Source organism: Periplaneta americana, chromosome 14 (assembly GCF_040183065.1).
Source record: "Periplaneta americana isolate PAMFEO1 chromosome 14, P.americana_PAMFEO1_priV1, whole genome shotgun sequence".
In the NCBI taxonomy this organism is placed as follows: Eukaryota; Metazoa; Arthropoda; class Insecta; order Blattodea; family Blattidae; genus Periplaneta; species Periplaneta americana.
In genome coordinates this window covers 127761916-127783420 of record NC_091130.1, presented here as the reverse complement: position 1 = coordinate 127783420, position 21505 = coordinate 127761916, and the positions used below count along the sequence as shown (strand labels likewise).

General features: G+C 36.2%; 1 protein-coding gene across 2 annotated transcripts in view; it reads right to left on the bottom strand.

Annotated features, from left to right (window-relative positions):
- fz2 (frizzled 2) overlaps nucleotides 1–21505 on the bottom strand; it is a 424525-nt gene that overhangs the window by 179241 nt on the left and 223779 nt on the right. For both annotated transcript variants that reach the window (XM_069846042.1, XM_069846043.1), the window contains one exon: nucleotides 7476–7510. The gene's annotated coding sequence lies outside the window, so the exon portion shown is untranslated. The remainder of the gene's footprint in view (nucleotides 1–7475; nucleotides 7511–21505) is intronic.

Genomic DNA, 21505 nt, shown 5'->3' with positions numbered 1-21505 from the left:
TTACCCATTTTTTTCTAATTCCTAAATCTTTAGGAATGGTAAAGAAAGACAACTCTTTATTTTTATCGTTAGAATTGTTGCATACCGCAACAGCACACCTTTGACCTGGCATAATGCATTCAAAACAACATAAACAAGAAAAAACACGAGATACTGCTTTGAAGCATTTGAGCTATCTTGTGACGTCAAAATCGCTATCCTTTCCCCGTCGATCCCTCGCCAATAAGAACGATACTAATGCAACCTATGAGAAGTTTAGAAGCCTTGTACATTTGGTGCATCTCCAACATACAACAATTAACAAATATTAAATATTTTTATATAGTATGGGGATCATTAGTGCGGTTTTCGGCGTAATAGATCGACTATTGATCAGATTTTTTGTATTCGACAGATGATGGAGAAAAAATGGGAGTATAAGGGTACAGTACATCAGTTATTCATAGATTTCAAAAAGACATATTACTCGGTTAAGAGGGAAGTATTATATGATATTCTTATTGAATTTGGTATTCCAAAGAAACTAGTTAGATTAATTAAAATGTGTCTCAGTGAAACATACAGCAGAGTCCGTATAGGTCAGTTTCTATCTGATGCTTTTCCAATTCACTGCGGGCTAAAGAAGGGAGATGCACTATCACCTTTACTTTTTAACTTCGCTTTAGAATATGCCATTAGGGAAGTTCAGGATAACAGGCAGGGTTTGGAATTGAACGGGTTACATCAGCTTCTTGTCTATGCAGATGACGTGAATATGTTAGGAGAAAATACACAAACGATTAGGGAAAACACGGAAATTTTACTTGAAGCAAGTAAAGCGATCTGTTTGGAAGTAAATCCCGAAAAGACAAAGTATATGAATTATGTCTCGTGACCAGAATATTGTGCGAAATGGAAATGTAAAAATTGGAAATTTATCTTTTGAAGAGGTGGAGAAGTTCAAATATCTTGGAGCAACAGTAACAAATATAAATGACACTCGGGAGGAAATTAAACGCAGAATAAATATGGGAAATGCGTGTTATTATTCGGTTGAGAAGCTCTTATCATCCAGTCTGCTGTCCAAAAATCTCAAAGTTAGAATTTATAAATCAGTTATATTACCGGTTGTTCTGTATGGTTGTGAAACTTGGACTCTCACTCTGAGAGAGGAACATAGGTTAAGGGTGTTTGAGAATAAGGTGCTAAGGAAAATATTTGGGGCTAAGCGGGATGAAGTTACAGGAGAATGGAGAAAGTTACACAATGCAGAACTGCACGCATTGTATTCTTCACCTGACATAATTAGGAACATTAAATACAGACGTTTGAGATGGGCAGGGCATGTAGCACCTATGGGCGAATCCAGAAATGTATATAGAGTGTTAGTTGGGAGACCGGAGGGGAAAAGACCTTTAGGGAGGCCGAGACGTAGATGGGAGGATAATATAAAAATGGATTTGAGGGAGGTGGGATATGATGATAGAGACTGGATTAATCTTGCACAGGATAGGGACCGATGGCAGGCTTATGTGAGGGCGGCAATGAACCTTCGGGTTCCTTAAAAGCCATTTGTAAGTAAGTAAGTATGAAAGAAAATATTTTACGTAACTCCTTAAGAAAGCGTTTTAACGGTAGTCGTCGTAAACATCTCACTCGTACAGTAGACTGGCTTTCTTAAGGAGTTACAATACGTAAATAACTACTATTGTATGTACACTCATTACACCAATCACAAAATTTATAAAAACCAGACTGTGGTGTATTTTGATGAAAATTTGGTGAGAGCACGATCAATGCCAAATAATACAAATCAATTACAAATAATAACTCATGAATAATTTAATTACCACGCGTTTTCATACAACACTATAGGTAAACAAATTATGAATAAAGAATCATAAAAAAATTGCAACTGTATCTCCTCGTACTGTCGTATAACAGCATTTCATCCTAGAATGAGTTTTATACGTAGTTAATACCTATTATTATGATGCATGTCCTTAAAAGTTTTTTGTATAACATATTCAAACAACTTAAGCCTGTTCTATAGAAGTTTATCTTGTATTTCGATCGGAGCTTATAATCAACAAAATTGAGCCAATACGTGAGACGTTTTGGAGCGAAACGCTAAAGTCGAGAAAAAGAAATGCTAAGTATTTTATGGACCTTAAATGATTGTGAGTCCATTAGTCTCCTTTCAGACTGGTTTTAATGCCATCCGAACTATGTGTAATGTTTGTTGAACTATGTCAGTGGCTTAATCAACTTTCTCCACGTCAGTGGCATGAAAGAACATTCGATTAGATTGGACATGGTCAGAATATCTTACTTACGGATCATTTAATCTGTAGCAGAACAGTATTTCTTTCCATTCAAGCCTAATGTCCTGTTTCTATTCACTTTAAAAAAGAGTATTAGTGTTAAAATATAATATGTGAAATGTATTATTATTATTATTATTATTATTATTACTATTACTATTATTGTATTATCGTTATGTTATTATTATTATTGTTATTATTATGTTATATCTATAATAATCTCAGACTTCGAGTGACGTTTATTAGGACATTTCGTGAATTAAATAAAAATGTAAATAATATATCCCTAAAATTCGCTCATAAAATGTTAATTATTGTACATTTATGAATATTGATCTATTCTGACATTATGAAGTTGAAATAGATGAATATGGATTACTGCAATAATGCTAATTCAGAAAAACGAAATATAAGTTTAATTACACGTATTACTCTTTTCTCTTGTTGCTATAATAGAAGTAAATTTTCATTATCTCCTGGAAATTGTATAATATAATTACATATAACCTGATTAATACATTAATTAAATGAATAATTGTTGAAAACCCAGTTATAAAATCTGAATGGTGTAGTGTCTTTTTTTTTTTTTTTTTTTTTAGATACAATGGACATGGAATTAGAAGATGAAGATGTAGGTATGAAAGTAGGATTTCGCACTTTATTTAGTACTTCATTGTTATATTAATGGATTCATGCTCATCGATTTACGGGGAAACAGCTGGCGACAGTGACTAAACAAATGAACGACCATACGATAAATTGATTGTGATGAATCGAGGTGCAAAAATTATCGCGATGCATGACTGTGATTGGTAGAATTCAACATTTCATTACCTACATTGGTCGAAAATGGAATGACGTCATATAAACGAAATAGTCATTATTAGACTTCGTTGAATTGCCACACGCAACATGCAATCAGGTTGCCGATGTACGGTAGTATAGAAGAGGTGAGCGACCTCCCGGTCTCGTAGTATAAGCAGTTCATGTTAAGAGATGTGACCGGTCCAAATAGATAAAGCAGCTACAGCTAATGTATATCTATGTAAGCACTTCTTTTTGCATTACTGTGTTTGGAATAGTCAAAGCTTAACATTTGTTCAGTGCAGACAATAAATTCAATCAAACATACTACAATGAGAGTGTTGCTGTTCCAAACAATTGCCCCTGGAATACCCTTACCCCCGCAGCCAGTCTTGACCTGTTGGAAAACGTGGTTGGATGCTGTTAATTATTATGCAGAATATTACGGCAAAATAATGGAAGTAATTGATGCATTGGATAGCACAGACAGTTCCGCTGTTGCAGCTGTAAAATCATTGCCTTCTGAACGGCTATTGGAAGATATTCTGTTCATTGATTCTAATTTTAAAATCGTGTCCAAAAGCATCACCCTGTTAGAATCGTCTAAACTATAACTCTCAGACGCCCTTAATATAGTGGATAAAGTATCACAAACCGTTATCCAAAATAACAATTCACTAATTTCAGAAAAAGTGAAATGTAAGTTGAGAAACATTATTGCTAAAAATGCTGCCTATTCACAACTTCGTATTATAAATGATGTACCATCAGGTCACGACAAGACATCTGAAGTTGGTGTACTAAAAAGTAGTGACTTCCCGTTCTTCAAATATCCACATATTAAATTTTACCAATATAAAAACTGTCTGAGTGACCATCGGAGGAGGTTCACTTTGCAGTCGCTCAAAATGTACGTAACTCTTCACTGAAATGCACATATTCAAGGATGATGTGAGTATCTTATATTAAATTTTAAGAGTTAATACATCTCACTACAAAATAATTGTGTATTTACATGTTTAGACATTTCCTACTTTAATGATCATTGATTACATTTCTTGAATGCAGGATACAAGTTGTATTGTAACCGCAGCATACTGCTCAATGTTTACATCAGAGGCATACTCCATCCGTTGTATGCTCCCTTCTCATACAGTCTATACCGCGTGCATAGTAAACCTTACGATTCTCGTGGCAATTCCACGAAGTCTAGTCATTATTATTATCTGTACTGTCTACTGGCTTTGCCCTGTTATAGACATAAATAAATAAATAAATAAATAAATAAATAAATAAATAAATAAACAAGTAAATAAATATATAAATATATATATATATAAAATTACAACGAACAAAATTAGATTTCTATTTTTAAAATGTAATTTACGCTTATGGTTGATTAAAATAACATTATCATTATTACTATAGCTCAAAGAAAAATAAAGTACATATGTACATATGTAATACATGGGTGGGCTCAAATAGTTGAGTCATACCACAGTCTAGTTCTAGTACATACAGATGAAGCTTGAGGCACAGTAGAGTCGAATGTGTTTGAAGTGATTTGTTGCATTTCTCGCGATACAGAGCTCCAAGCGGCTAGTGACTAGGAGTACGAGAAACAATAGCCTGTGCCGTATTTCGCATTGTTGTGAGGAAAAAGAAAAGTTGTGTAAACTGTGAAATGTTCGTTTTCGGTGGTTGTTGTTTAGTCAATTGAACGAAGTCAGATTTGAACCTCATAAGTGACACCAATAAGGCATCACTCATAAGACAACTAGGCCAGGAGATAATGGGGTAGGGTGGCCAGTTCCTTTCCCCCTCCAATGCATACATCGCCGATTACCTACATATTCCTCTAATCAGACTTCAGATGCATATAAACAATTGTTCTTCCTCTGACACATATCGTCAAGTGAGATGTACTGCTTGATAATAGATATACATATCAGTCAGAGGTATTATCGGTTGTAATAAATGTTAATGGCAGAAATAATTTTAATAATGATATTGGACAAGGAGGAGATGTTTGTAGTGCTGTAAATTGTAAGAAAAAGAGGCCAGAGATATCTTTCTTCCGAAAGACCCAGCAAAGTGAGTTTATTAAACATACTATTCATCAAAATAATAAATAAACCTAATGTATTTAATATTTCAATAATGGAAGAAAGGTGTTAATTTTTCCAAAAGAACACGATAACGAAAGTATAATACATTTTGTCGTCTGCTAGGGAAGGGGTTTGTGATGAGGCGATAGTAGCGATCCTAGTGGCTAGCAACTAGCAAGTTCAACTGTCAATGGATGCATATTCCCTACGTATTGAGCTTCGTGACTGTATGTAGGCTACTAGACTGTGGTTATAGGTTAAAATAAATAAATCAAAAAATTGTAGTAATAATAATAATAATAACAATAATAATAAGAACAAGACGAGTTATTGAGTGGGTTTGGGCCCCACGAGCTCATATAAGTTGGCGCTACTGTATGGTTTATGTCCAACAATTTAAGAAGTTATCAGCAGTATTCCATACTTAATGTTCACTCTGTATGCTATAGGCTATCATACACCCTAGATCATATATGTAACAGATACTCCTCGCTACGTTAAAATCGGCAGCACTTTGAAGAGAACAACCGCCAGGATCGCCACCCGTCCGCCGTAAACGAACACGAGATGGCAGCACAGTTTTTAATGCAATTCAAATGGGTATTATGACGTGACTCCTTATGTAATAACTAGATGGCAGCGTAGTAAACCTGACAAAAGGTGCTAACCCCAAAGCCTATAACCCCGACATATCTGTTACATATATGATCTAGGCATACACGTATACATACATAAATAAACCGTGGCGCTACAGCCCGTGAAAGGACCAAGACAGACCAGTCGGCTGCTGGCCTCACGACCACATGCCGAAGCAGAGGTGGACGATCACCGATCCAGAATGAATGTGTCGTGTGATTAGCACGACGATCCCCCCAGCCGTTATTGCTAGCATTCGCAACCGGATTTCGCTACCTATCGTAGCTCCCCAAGTGCATCATGATTCTGGGTGGGCACCGGTCCCATATACTGGCCGAAATTTCATGAGAAAATTTCTTCTCCCACGAGGACTCGAACCAGCGCACATTCCGTAACGCGAGTCCTAGGCAGGATGCCTTAGACCACGACGCCACGGCGCGGGACCGTATACATACATACATACATACATACATACATACATACATACATACATACATACATACATACATACATACATACATACATACATACGAGTGTGTTTTTCTTCATCTGTAATTATAATATTATACCAAGAAGGCAGTGAAAAATACTTTTGTGCGAGATCGTGCGTATTTGCTTGTTTTCCGCACAGAACCAATACGCGGTATGTGTGAAATACCACATTCAGTATTCCCAACGTAACACACATAACAATTTCCCTCTTACCGCTTAAGCGCGACATTCATTTTACTGCTTTAGGCTTTTAACATATTATTTTTAGAGACGTTCAATATAGTAATAATTATAAATTGGAAACTTACCACTGCAATCTCACCTAAATTGCAATGTTAATTATTGTTTTTAAATATTTGCAAAAATTAAGTAAAGTCTACTACTCCACGAAACTTAGTGCATTCCTGATACAAGTAACATTAAGGAAGCCGTGAAAAAATCAACGAGATCCCAGATGCCGATGTTATTACAGCAATATGTTATATAAATAATATTGTTAAAATGTTAAAATGAAAAATAAATCATTACATAACCTTACCGTTTGTTTTAAGTTCGCATTTATAGACTGGGGGGAAAAAAAGACAGACGTATATCACGGCCTGCTGGAGTATAGTAAGCACAGAAAACATTTTACAGCAACAAGATATTTTGGTGTTCCGAAGTTGGCGTCATTAAACAGAAACCAACATGGAGATTTCATTGCAACTAATTAGAAATTCCTCTTTCAGGTATGTAATAAACTATCTTCGCACAAAATAATGTACGATACACGAGCGGTATGTTTGTTTTCATGTTGTCGGAAATTAAAAAAGCTCAACTACGTTTCGCTTTTTCAATCTTTTCCTCCACCATGAAAACGTCAACATACCGCTCTTGTAACGTATATTACTATTACGATTAAAATTAATACGTATTTGATAGTATGAAAGAAATGTCGCGTAGGGTAACTAATTATTATAATACATTTGTACTATGACACGGCATTGTGAAAGACGTAAGAATATTTTCACATATTTATCCCACTTCCCCTGAATTTTTTATTCTAAAGATATTTGGCTTCACGCCCAAACTTCCTGTAATTTGAAATATTGACACAATGAATCGTTTAGAAGGTGTGGACCTATGTACGTACTTGTCAAGCTGTCGTCTCCGCGGAGCAGACCGCACCTGGAACAGAAGAGAGAATGTTCACATGGCACTCAACATACGAGATTAGTTTTACATTGTCAGAAATCATTCGTAGTCTCTCATGCTGTGGCAGCATCGTTAGGGCAGTGCCAGTCTCCTGGTTCTGCAGCTGTTATAACACCAAAACGCTTTTTTTTTTATACATATATATTTTTTCCCCTTACATGTATCGCACGCAGTTTGTGTGCTCCCGTCACCTTACCGAAGTCCTCTGCAGGGTGTAATGTGAGTGTCATGTCCTACTTCTGAGAACTGGCAACACTGTTAAGAGCTCTCGGCTGTACTTTGAGCCCTTACAGCGAAGGTGAAGGATTTCACTTAAATCATACAATGCGTCGTTTGGTGAGAATTGGAGACCGTTCAATATTTCAGAGATATTATTTCTAACAGAGTTATCTGCATGTCAATTTCGCGGATTGATAGGCTTTTAAGACGACAGGAAAAATCCAGTTTCGGCCACTGTATAAAATCACTAAACTCGGCTTTAACGTTACACGGTTGAGAAGTAGAATCCCACTTAAATCGTGTGCAACAATAAATTGTTTTGATGCCATGTGTTAACATTTGAAGGTACAACATTGTGACCTTCTCATATGTATCACCCTTCTTCTCCTTGTGTCACCCCTGTTGTCCTTGTATCACCCTTGTTCTCCTTGTATCACCCTTGTTCTCCTTGTGTTACCCTTGTTCTCCTTGTGTTACCCTTGTCCTGTATCACCCTTGTTCTCCTTGTATCACCCTTGTTCTCCTTGTATCACCTTTTTTTTCCTTGTGTTACCCTTGTTCTCCTTGTGTCACCCTTGTTCTCCTTGTGTCACCCTTGTTCTCCTTGTGTCACCCTTGTTCTCCTTGTGTTACCCTTGTTCTCCTTGTGTTACCCTTGTTCTCATTGTGTCACCCTTGTTCTCCTTGTGTCACCCTTGTTCTCCTTGTATCACCCTTGTTCTCCTTGTATCACCCTTGCTCTCCTTGTATCACCCTTGTTCTCCTTGTATCACCCTTGCTCTCCTTGTATCACCTTGTTCTCCTTGTATCACCCTTGTTCTCCTTGTATCACCCTTGTTCTCCTTGTATCACCTTTTTTCTCCTTGTGTTACCCTTGTTCTCCTTGTGTTGCCCTTGTTCTCCTTGTATCACCCTTGTTCTCCTTGTGTCACCCTTGTTCTCCTTGTATCACCCTTGTTCTCCTTGTGTTACCCTCGTTCTCCTTGAGTTACCCTTGTTCTCCTTGTGTTACCCTTGTTCTCCTTGTGTCACCCTTGTTCTCCTTGTGTCACCCTTGTTCTCCTTGTATCACCCTTGTTCTCCTTGTATCAGCCTTGCTCTCCTTGTATCACCCTTGTTCTCCTTGTATCACCCTTGCTCTCTTTGTGTTACCCTTGCTCTCCTTGTGTTACCCTTGTTCTCCTTGTATCACCTTTTTTCTCCTTGTGTTACCCTTATTCTCCTTGTGTTGCCCTTGTTCTCCTTGTATCACCCTTGTTCTCTTTGTGTCACCCTTGTTCTCCTTGTATCACCCTTGTTCTCCTTGTGTTACCCTCGTTCTCCTTGTGTTACCCTTGTTCTCCTTGTGTTACCCTTGTTCTCCTTGTGTTACCCTTGTTCTCCTTGTGTCACCCTTGTACTCGTTGCGTTACCCTTGTTCTCCATGTGCTAACCTTGTACTCCTTGTGTTACACTTGTACTCCTTGTATCACCCTTGTACTCCTTGTATTTCCCTTGTTCTCCTTGTATTTCCCTTGTTCTCATTGTATCACCCTTGTTCTCCTTGTTTAACCCTTGTTCTCCTTGTATCACCCTTGTTCTCCTTGTGTTACCCTTGTTCTCCTTGTGTCACCCTTGTTCTCCTTGTGTCACCCTTGTTCTCCTTGTGTTACCCTTGTTCTCCTTGTATCACCCTTGTTCTCCTTGTATCACCCTTGTTCTCCTTGTGTTACCCTTGTTCTCCTTGTGTTACCCTTGTTCTCCTTGTATCACCCTTGTTCTCCTTGTGTCACCCTTGTTCTCCTTGTATCACCCTTGTTCTCCTTGTATCACCCTTGTTCTCCTTGTGTTACCCTTGTTCTCCTTGTGTTACCCTTGTTCTCCTTGTATCACCCTTGTTCTCCTTGTATCACCCTTGTTCTCCTTGTGTCACCCTTGTTTTCCTTGTGTTACCCTTGTTCTCCTTGTATCACCTTTGTTCTCCTTGTGTCACCCTTGTTCTCCTTGTATCACCCTTGTTCTCCTTGTGTTACCCTTGTTCTCCTTGTGTTACTCTCGTTCTCCTTGTGTTACCCTTGTTCTCCTTGTGTCACCCTTTTTCTCCTTGTGTCACCCTTGTACTCCTTGTGTTACCCTTTTCTCCATGTGTTACCCTTGTACTTTTTGTATTTCCCTTGTTCTCCTTGTATCACCATTGTTCTCCTTGTGTTACCCTTGTTCGCCTTGTGTTACCCTTGTACTCATTGTGTTACCCTTGTTCTCCATGTGTTACCCTTGTTCTCCATGTGTTACCCTTGTTCTCCATGTGTTACCCTTGTTCTCCTTGTATTTCCCTTGTTCTCCTTGTATCACCCTTGTTCTCCTTGTGATCCTCTTGTTCTCCTTTTATTATACTTGTCCTTTTCATCCTCTTTTCCTTCTTGTCTCCTATTTCTTTTACTTCTCCTTTTTCTTCTTGTCTTTCCCCTTTCCTCCTTGTCTTCACTTTTTCTCCTTGCATTCCCCTTTTCTCCTTACATTCCCCTTATTATCCTTGTATTTCCCTTGTTATACTTGTATTCTCTCTATTTTCCCCTTTCTCTTCGTCGTACCGTTGTTCTCCTTGTATAATGCTTGCTCTGCTTTTATTTCTCTTGTTCTACTTGCCTTCCCTTTGTTATCCTTGTATTCGCACTAGTGTCATGCAATGTTCAAACATGAGAGGAGATATCAAGATACTACGAACAACGCCCTACTACTTAGGCATCCAGCAGTACGTGGATATGAAGCATGTAAACTAAAATAACCGAGTCTGTTGTAAACCGGTCAGAGACATTATGTTAGGTTCAAGTTTTCCGAGTCTCTGTAGAACCGAAAATATACTTGTATAGCAATGGCTAATGGCTAACTTGAATAGCAATTAGCCATTTCTCTCGGGCCATTACCGCAATAGAGCGCTGCAAACATTGGGCAAAGACTATTTTTTCCTGCTTAACGGTGCTTCATCGAAGGAACAGTGTAATACAAGTCTTATTATATTTCACATGTAGAATCACCTGTTAAATTTTGGTGCACCTAGTATAAATGTGTAATTTGTATCAAATTAATATTATTTATTTTTATTTAACCCCTTGAGGCCTGATGTACATTATAGTGTATATTGTTTCTTTTTTTCTTTTTTTGGAATGTCTTCGATACTTTTAAATATTTTGAAAAATTAAATAGGATAGGAATGGAGAATATTATTTTTGAAACATTTCTATACCTGAATTAAAAATAAAATTTACAATTTTGGGGCCAAATTTTGATTTTCTGTGAAGACTTGATTTGGGAATTTTGGATCCCCAGAATGAATGTGACCATTTTTTTTTCAATTTTTAAATATAAATTCAGGTCTGAAAGGGTTAAGATAATTTTTAACAACAATAATTGTTAACTCCCTGAGCAATTTTGATATTACATATTGCGAGATTTTTAATTACATATTTATGTAGGCACATATTTTCAGGATCAATATTAGATAAAAATCCTGACTCTAATCATGAGAATGTTTTCAAAAAACGTTAGTCATTTATTCTTATACAAATAACGCAATGAAATTATATTAAATGAATGTATATGAATTATAAGTGCAATTACCTTACGAGATGTTTATACAGAAATGTTGTAACTCAAAATTACAAGCAGAAATCAATGTACAAATAAATTAGCTTTAAGAATGTAATTTGAAGTCCTATTATAATATTTAATTTCAGAACCGCTAATGCCTTAGTTTTGTGCTAATCCACAAAATTTTCTGAAGGCCCACTTCATAAGAAGAAAAGCTAAGCATAAACGTTAGAAGGTGAAAGAAGCTAAAACAAAAATGACACGATTGAAACAAAAACGTAACGGTTATCGCCATGTTCAGAGAGAAAGCAGTCTACCCTTGCTTCATCATAAACATGCATTAAATCCTAATGATAATTTATAGAGGGAATAATTACTATGATTCTTTAATTACGAGAAGTGGCTTTCAGATTGCATTTCAGGAGTACGTAATTGCTGCGATTATCATCACGTAAACTCTAATAACAAAATGTAATTTATCACGCGATGTTTAAAAGAAAGTCTATCCCTACGTTTATGCTGTAAAGAAAATACTGCTTCGTCTTGCGAGAGATTAACATAAAGGTAAACACCTTATCAGCCTGTATCTTTTTACTTGATTATTTAACGATGCTGTATCAAATACTGGGTTATTCAGCGTCGATAGAATATGTGACAGAGAGACGAGGCCGAGGATTTGTCACATTACCTGACATTCGCTCTACGGATGGGGAAAACATCAGAAAAAATCATGCAGGTAATCAGCACAAGCGGGGATCGAGCCCGCACCCGAACGCAACTCCGAATGGGCAGGCAAGCACCCTTGACGACTGAGATACGCTGGTGGCTAGCAGTCTGTATTAATGTACAGCAGTGATGTCAAAGCAAGCGCATTTTTCTGACCTTGACGTCGTGCGCGGGCATTAAGCGCTAGGTATGCTAGGAGGAATAAGCAGCCTGTTGGACTAAGAAAACAGTGGTGCACAAACTTCAAACGGAACGTGAAATTTTATGTCGTTATTTTTATATGGCTTCTTTCTGTTTGTTATTTTCTATATTGCCTGTAAAACAAAAGTACTAACACCTATTTCTTAGCCTAATATTGCAGTTGTGTTTTAAACGTTAATAACATAGTCTAATAAAGAGTAAAGAAGGAATATTCACACAAATTCCATAATAACTACAACTATACTGTACTAAGTGAATTAAACACATCATTCATAAAGAAGTGTTATCCCAAAGAAAGACACTGAATATGACATGATAAGTTGAAATTGATATTGATGGTATCTTTAGCGTTATAAAAGTAATCAAAACAATATTATAGTACAAAGCAAAGTTGTCTAGGTATATGTTTAACTGTAACTAATATTACATAATAAAACTCTTATCACATTATGCTTTTAGGTGATATAGGTGGGGAACTTTCTTTTATCAGAATATCAAATTATCTCAATCTGCTGAAGCTATAGAGCTGACGTTTTACCAACACGTAGGCACATATCTTTTGTTTGTGATGTAACAGTATTTGCTATGTTAATTCATTTCCTTACAAACATTTTCCATGCGAATATTTTCAAACATTTTAATACACTATCTTCAGTAATACGTATTTACGATATATATGATTTACGAAAACATTGTTTTAGTACCTGTAAGGCTACTAAACAAACATATCTGAAAATTTCACTTTTCTGTAAAAAAAAAAAGTTGAGAAAATATTCCTTTTGAATAAAAAAGCAAACTTGTGAAAAATGAACATTAAAATTAAAACTTACATTCTTATAATGCATTTATACTTCTCAGACAAATCTAAAAATTAACATGGATACAGTTTTAATAAGTTCTCTTCCCTTTATCCATTGAATCAGTGCTGACCATCCCTGTATATAGCTCGACCAAGCGGCATATACTACCTCTTTCGTGTGTCTCTTTTCTTTCCGCTGTAAAGCGCTCAGGCTCTCCTGGGCTCTAAAGCGCGCGCTTGCTCCTATGGGCATCAGTTGACATCACTGATGTACAGTGTGCAATATCAACGGCCGCAGCCGTATCTATGGTCGATAGAACAAAATTAACTGTCGCTCTCGCTCGCTGTGTTCGTTGCATTTGTCTTTCGAGTCTCGTCTCGTCATTCTCGTGCGCTTCGAGTCTCGCTCATCATTCTCGAAATAGCATTTGGCCGGTGTGGAAAGATTTCGTAACTTTGAATAACATACATCATTGAAATAAATAACATTATAAATGTTTAAATGAGACAAAAAGACAAAACAGAACAGTATCTTAGTTATCAAAGTGTTCTGGTTCTATTATATGATATTACTTATGGTTATATAAATAGAAAAAGAAAACAATTTTCAAATAAATTTGCATTTCTAAGAAACATAAAACATAACGTTAATATATTTTTACTTGATATTGCACAATTGATCTCAAATATATGAAAAGAAAATTCCTAGCCTTTCAATAAGGGCCTAGTAATTAAATAAAGACTGGGGAACGGATTTATTATACACTGAAAGGTAGAGATGTTGTTTCAAATAGGCTACTTGATTGTTTATACATATGAATCGGGAATTGCAGAAACAGCACGTCATGAAAACTAAATTTTTCAGTAGACACAAAAAACGGTATTACTAGTGGTAGACCACATCAGTGGTTATAGTACTGGCTTCTTCAGACAGAAGCCTAATAGATGTGTGGTTTATACCAAATTTATTGGAATCTAATGAACTGTTAATGAAATAAATCAATATATATTAGCTTGACATGTGCTGTTTCTGCAAGGAATCAAAATTGTAGTATAATAATTTCAGTTCAACTAAAGTTTATTTGTCAAATTAGGGATATAATATATACATAGGTCTACTGTGTACTTAATACATACGTTCAGCATATAAATGAACTTATTTTTCCACAATAGGCCACTGAAGAATATTATTGTAAAATTTTTGACATTCATGTGGTATGTAACGCATTAGTTTGCGTATATCGTCAAGCTTCTCTCTTTGAATTGGCACGATTTTGTCTGGATATGGCAATGAAGAAGGTAAATATGTATTCTCCTATGTACTTACAAGCAAACATTTTCATGGGGGCAGATAAAAAAAATTATCTTTTTTTCTTCCATCATTTAATAATAGTAAAAGAAGTGCTTACACAAATTTTTACCAATCGAAGGCCGTAAAAAATAAGTTTCATGGAAAGTTTTATTGGAACAGATATAGCAATTGTTGAGTTATTTTTCAACATATTCTCCACCAGAATTGAGACATTTGTCATTCAGTGGAATCAGTTTTTGTACCCTTGTGTCGTAGATGTCTGCCGTCTGGAATCGGAACCAATGTATCGGCACATGTATTTGGTATGAGTTGTTTCTGCACTCTTCCAGATTTCACAGGTCTCCAAATGTGAGACGGCTATACTGACATATGTGGGTTCAGCATGGAATGATAGCCCTATATAAACAGTCAATGAAACTCCAATAAACTCATTTCGCCACAAATAGTGACATATGCTGTTTCTGCAATCCCTGATTAATATATTATAACAGTTGCCAAGGTAGAAAAAAGTTCAGTCAGGTATAAACAACTGTGGCGATTCAAGGCTGATTGAGGTTCGGGACTTCGGGAGTGATCAATCTCGACGTCTCGAAACACAAGCAGTCTTTACGTCAACGACGCGACGTATAGAACATTGTCGTGCGGGTTTTCGGCTTTGCGGGCGCTGTTAGTCTTGCTTTCTCGATCGTTGTTCATCTCTAGTCGATACGCTAGCGTGCTGGTCCTCCATCCAGGCGACTCGGGTTCGATCACGTAATGTAATTGCATAGTTACAAAATTATAGCAGTTTATAATCACGAAATGTTTAGGCTATGTGGAGACAGTGCATTATTCTCCTCATTTCAGAAAGTTCTTTCCTCCGTTAAATTTCCCTGCAGGGAAACTGTCAGTTAAGAATTCAAAGAAGAGGTACTGAATCAACGTACGAATTTTCAAAGATTTTCTTTGTGACCCTTTCGAATAGGCCTATGTAACATAAGCGCATAACAAGTCCCCTTTCTTCCTAATTTTACTGATCTCTCACTACAGTAGCTTAGTTGTGTCTTAATAAACAAATAATTACTACGTTTTATTTTTTTTATTAGTTTTATAACAAAAATACTTCACACATATTCAGGATATTTTCACAAGGATCATAAGGGTTACCTACAACTGGCTGGTTTTAATTCTATCTTACATCTACAAAATATAGGGGACCACTGGTTGTAAAGTGTATAAAAAGTTTAAAAATGTCTCTTTAGGGAAGATTTAATTGATTACTTGAATTATTATATAACTCTATTAGTCGTAGTTAAAGGAAAGCATAATTAAGTACACGTTTGCAACAGCTTTTCCACCTCCAAGTAGAATAAAGAATTACACGATCCTTTCCAGAACAAAGATTAACTTACCAGTGGCGACTATTACTAATAGTGTAGCATGTTAAACTGTACACCGTATCCGAACAGTTACCAGTTCTCAATTTGCTTGTTTGCTTTTCATTCCATCCATCTGCTAATTCTCACTTTTCGATAAACATGTGCGAAGTATCGATTAATAACGTTTAACATTCTGTTGCGTGGAGTTGGTGCTACTGTAGAAGAAAAGCAGAACAAAGCGTACAGTATATGGTTCGGGCTCCTCTTTCGTTACCAGAAAAATGTTCGGAAGTTTTGGAATGTAAATATTATATGAGACTGCCTCTTGAAGACACCATTCAACGTCTCGTGTGTTTTGCTACGTCAACTCTTGAAGTACCGGCAATACTAATTTTCCTTGTATTTATAGTAACCCTCAATTTGATATATTTTCTGTGATGAATGAATCAAATCATAAAAACAAAAATCTGTTAGAGAACATGACGAGTGATGTCGTTAGTTGATGTTTTATGAACATATTGAATCATCTAGCAGTAGTGATATGCACGATATATCAGACTCAACTTTAAACGAGTAAGAAAGTCATGATGGCCTTAGGTTCGAATCTCGACAAAGATGTGAATACTTATATCTTGCCAGTGTGATGTCTCAGAACGTCATTTCAGCCCTAAGTCGTAGGAGTTCTTTCGTATTTCCATCGTGTATTAAGGTTATTTAACAACATCACAGATGTGCAGTATATGTCGTTCACATTATGGCGTTGCAGTGATACTGGACTGTCATCGAGTGAAATTGTACAATGACGTTCAAAGATATCTAACGATACTAATCGATAATTTGTTGGTGTAAATGTGGATTCTTTAGTTATTACTTCTATGAATAGATGGCGAATATAATAGTCACTGTTGCCAATCGTAGATAAATATGCCCGTGTTATAGAATTCAATTTTTCATCCCACTCTACTGATTGTAAAATAACACTGAGTTTCGTGGAAACCGCTGATATTGTCTATTAGAAGAATAGTTTATACTTAATCTACAGTCTAGTATATAGTCACGAAGCTCAATATGTAGTAAATATGCATCCATAAATAGTTTCTAACCACTAGGATCGCTACTATCGCGACAATGCGAAATAGTACCTGCACAGTCTATTGTTCCTAGTACCCCCACAACTCAAGCTTCGTGACTGTATATACTAGACTGTGCTCAATCTACATTATCATTTTTCCCTGATACTTTTTAACGGCTCCCAATAATAGTGCCATCTATTGAGAACTAGCGGAACTCTTTCAAAGTTTGTCAATTTGTCATATCTTTGGTTCTGACTTATCCCGTGGCTGGAAAGTTCGTTTACACGGTCATAAAATCGTAGGTCGGATATCTTTGAACGTCAGTGTACATAGATAAGTTAAGAAAGAAGTAAGTTATGTATATTGAAATTAATTTAATGAAACAAAAATAGCCTTGTATTTTTAATTTCACAGAACACTGAAACTTTGACTATTTTTGTTAATTACGAAATATTTTGGCAACACTGCTGTATGGTTTTGGTAGAGTTTGCGTTAGGGCGCGGATTCGATTCCTGTTTGGGCTGATTACTTTAGGGTTACCATATCTCCGTATTTATGCGGCCACGTCAACAAAAGCGAGTGCTTCAAACTATGAATGCGTGGCCAGATTTCAGAACTCGCTGTTTTTTATGCTCAATTTTCTCTCTCCTCGTCCATATGTTTCCTCTAAATTTCTAACCATCTTGCTACCACTGAGATTGGATTGAATCCTGCGGGCACTCTTGGGCTAGCGATAGTGCTTTTGGTTTACTGTTTGTGTATGTGTTGCTAGCGTTTTTGGAACTGGTTCCAAAGTAGCCTACTATTGTTCATCCAGCTGCATCTTAGTAAATCACGTGCTCTTTGCTCTAGAAATCGTCTTATTAGGTAACATATAAATTATGTTTGGTGTGCGTATTCACTGGAATAACAAAAGTTTGTTGTTAGCACTACACTAATCACATAAACTTAGCGTTTCATCATAATCAACGTTCTTGAGAGAAGAAGTCTATGCTTAAAAATTAAATATAATAATAATAATAATAATAATAATAATAATCCATTGCGCTACGATCCTTTAAGGGCCCAAGTTCATAAAATATTATTAATATGAACATCGGCAAATCGTTTTAAGTGGCAAAGCATGCGTACGGTCTTGAAAAGATCTTCGAAAAACTTTCGCCACTTTTCTTGTGTAGGCCTAAATAACGCAAAGAATTCAGAGGACGATTTAACACGCACAGAAGACAGTGTATTGCATTACGAAATGATCATTTGCAATGCCAGTAATGTTATTTTTTCAAACTTTTACAAACTTACTCATATTTTAGGGCAAGAGGCACAGAAAATTATTATACATTTTCCATAAATTTTTGTTAGTGAAGAACGTGATGGAAGCCAAAATGAAGAGATTAAAAGCACTTGATTCTAAGTGTGGACTAATGGAACCCCTACCCTTATGGACCGATAGATAGACAGGCCATTAATGGATGTCCATCGATTCCTTATCTTCCGTTGTGTCCACATTTTGAGTTGATGGCTGTCAAGCTCTCGAGTAGGTGGCGTCAGCAGTTTCCATTGACACATTCGTTCATCTCTGTCTCTCTTCTCCACATCCACACACAGTATGTTGCAGAACATCGTCGACAAATCGGTATCAACAGAACTTTGTCAATTACATATTCATCTGAATATATCTGTATAGTTTCAATGTTTTTTCTAAGGTACGTGATTAAATGTGAAATGTAAATTTCCATATTTATTCATAGAAATGATTACTTTTGTCAACATAGCTAATCATAGCATATTCTTTAAAATGCAAATAATTTTCTGCATCTTACGTCTGAATTTGTAAAGTCATCTTCTATTAAATTATTGTGCATGATCGAAACTTATTTTTTTTCTTCTCCCAACTCCTCCCCCCCCCTTTTTTTTTTATAAAAAATCAAATATAACGATATTTGATACAATCTCTGTGACAATCGTTCAACACTCCGGGTACATTTTTTCAACAAAAACAAGTTTCTAATTTTCAAGGAAATGCAGGTTATCATCATCCTTAATACTTTTTTTTTTTACTTGGTTATTTGACGACGCTCTATCAAATTATTTAGCATCGATGGGATTGGTGATAGAAAGATGATATTTGGCGAGATGAGGCAGAGGATTCGCCATAAATTACCTAACATTTGCCTTATGGTTGAGGAAAACCTCGGAAAAAACCAAACCAGGTAATCAGCCCAAGCGGGAATCGAACCCGCACCCGAACGCAACTCCAGATCGGCAGGTAAGCGCCTTAGCCGACTGAGCTACGCCGGTGGCTCCCTTAATACTGAGAGAGCGGTTTCTTGTAGAGGTTTATTCTCTTTTAGTCTGTGTAACATTATCTTTTTGTTAGATAGATTGTCTTCATATTCAGTGTCTATAATGCATTTAACAAGGATCGATGCATATGAAATGTATTAATCAAAACGTTTCTAGACGTTAAATAAATTGAACAAAATAACAAAACGTTATTTCATAAATACAATTTTTACTAAAATAATATGTACTTATTCATTTTAATAAAACGAGTCTTTTTAAGTTTGCTCGTAATGAAATCTACAGAAATTTGCAAGTAACTATTAATCTTGTTGTGCTTAATAACTTATGTGCTATCAACAAATACCGATATATTTAAATATTGTTAATTAATTAATTACCATAAGCACTACACAGACACAGTCTTTTTCGTTTTTAATGATTGTGTGTTAAATGCAGTCTCATTACAACAAATATTGTCTATTGGCCATACTGCACCTTTACCAGAATCCAATGAACCTTTAATGTTAATTATTTGGAAAGTAATATTCATACTGAGTTAATACTCCAATTCCAATTCCGCCGACACCAATATTAAAAAACACAAATAATAAAATTAATCTCCATAAATACCTGCCCCTGGTGACAATGCTGGCGAAATGAGTTCAGGCACAGCGGCGAAAGTTACCCAGCATTTGTTCTTAGTAGGTTAAAGGAAAACCCCGGAAAAAACCTCAACCAGTTAACTTGTCCCAATCAGGATTTGAACCCGAGCCCGCCCGTTTCACGATTAGACAAGCTAACCGTTACTCCACAGCTGTGGACCCAACGTATGCTGCCGATCTGATGAACATGTAATGGATGAATTCTGGGATAAAAGTATGAGAAATTTTAAATCTTTGTACAAAGAAGCTCTTTTAATAGTCTATAGAGCAGAGATGGTTCGTATTCTTTGATATAAAAGCGATAATAATTACACTGTTTAATGCTCGAAAGAGAATAATAAAGTGAGTAAAAGTGACATTATGAATAAGTTATACATTGCGTGACATTCCTTTAGAGATCATATGGAAAATGACGACATTAAACAGAATTGTATATTTTACTTTAAATGGAGAAATGTAAAAATGTAAGGAAACACGGTAACAACATAAATATGTTCCGAATGTCAGAGACTCGAGTATCAAAGCTGAGATACAATTTCAAAGCGACAGGACGACGGAGAAATGTAGAGAGAGATGTATGAAGACAGAATAAACCATACTGTTTTACATCTTGACGTTGATGATGAAGGTGATTTTAGTTTCGCGTCTGAAAATTTGCAAGGAAGTCGACCACATCGCACAATCAGTAAAATACTGTTGTATGTCGAAAATCACATATTATTTTCGTAAATAATTTCCAACGCTGTTTTACTAGTTACTAACCTACAAATGGCTTTTAAGGAACCCGGAGGTTCATTGCCGCCCTCACATAAGCCCGCCATCGGCCCCTATCCTGTGCAAGATTAATCCATTCTCTATCATATCCCACCTCCCTCAAATCCATTTTTATATTATCTTCCTCTCTACATATCGGCCTCTCCAAAAGTCTTTTTTCCTCCGGCCTTCCAACTAACACTCTATAAGCATTACTGGATTCGCCCATATGTGCTACATGCCCTGTCCATCTCAAACGTCTGGATTTAATATTCCTAATTATGTCAAGTGAGGAATACAATGTGTGCAGTTCTACGCTATCCAGCTTTCTTCATTCTCCTGTAACTTCATTCCTCTTAGTCCTAAATATTTCTCTAAGTACCTTATTCTCAAATACCCTTAACCTCTGTTCCTCTCTCAAAGTTCCACAACTATACAGAACAACCCATAATATAACTGTTTTTTAAATTCTAACTTTCAGCTTTTTTGACAGCACACTGGATGACAAAAGCTTCTCAACCAAATAATAACAGGCATTTCCCATATATTTTCTGCCTTTAATTTCTTTCCGAGTGTCATTTGTATTTGTTACTGTTGCTACAAGATATTTGAACTTTTCTACCCTTTGAAAGGATAAATCTCCAATTTTTATATTTCCATATCGTACTATGTTTTGGTCACGAGGCATAATCATATAAGCCTACTTTTTTCCCAAATACATGTAGTTTGTAGATTTTCTCCTAACATATTCACGCCATCCGTGTAGACAAGCAGCTGATGTAACCCGTTCAATTCCAAACCATCTCTGTCATCCTGGACTTTCCTAATGGCATATTCTAGAGTGAAGTTAAAAAGTAAAGGTGATAGTGCATCTCCTTGCTTTAGCCCGTAGTGAATTGGAAAAGCATCCGACAGAAACTGGCCTATACGGACTCTGCTGTACGTTTCACTGAGACATTATTGGAGGTATGAAATTATAATAATAAAATATTTAGTAAATTATATCAAAGGTTTT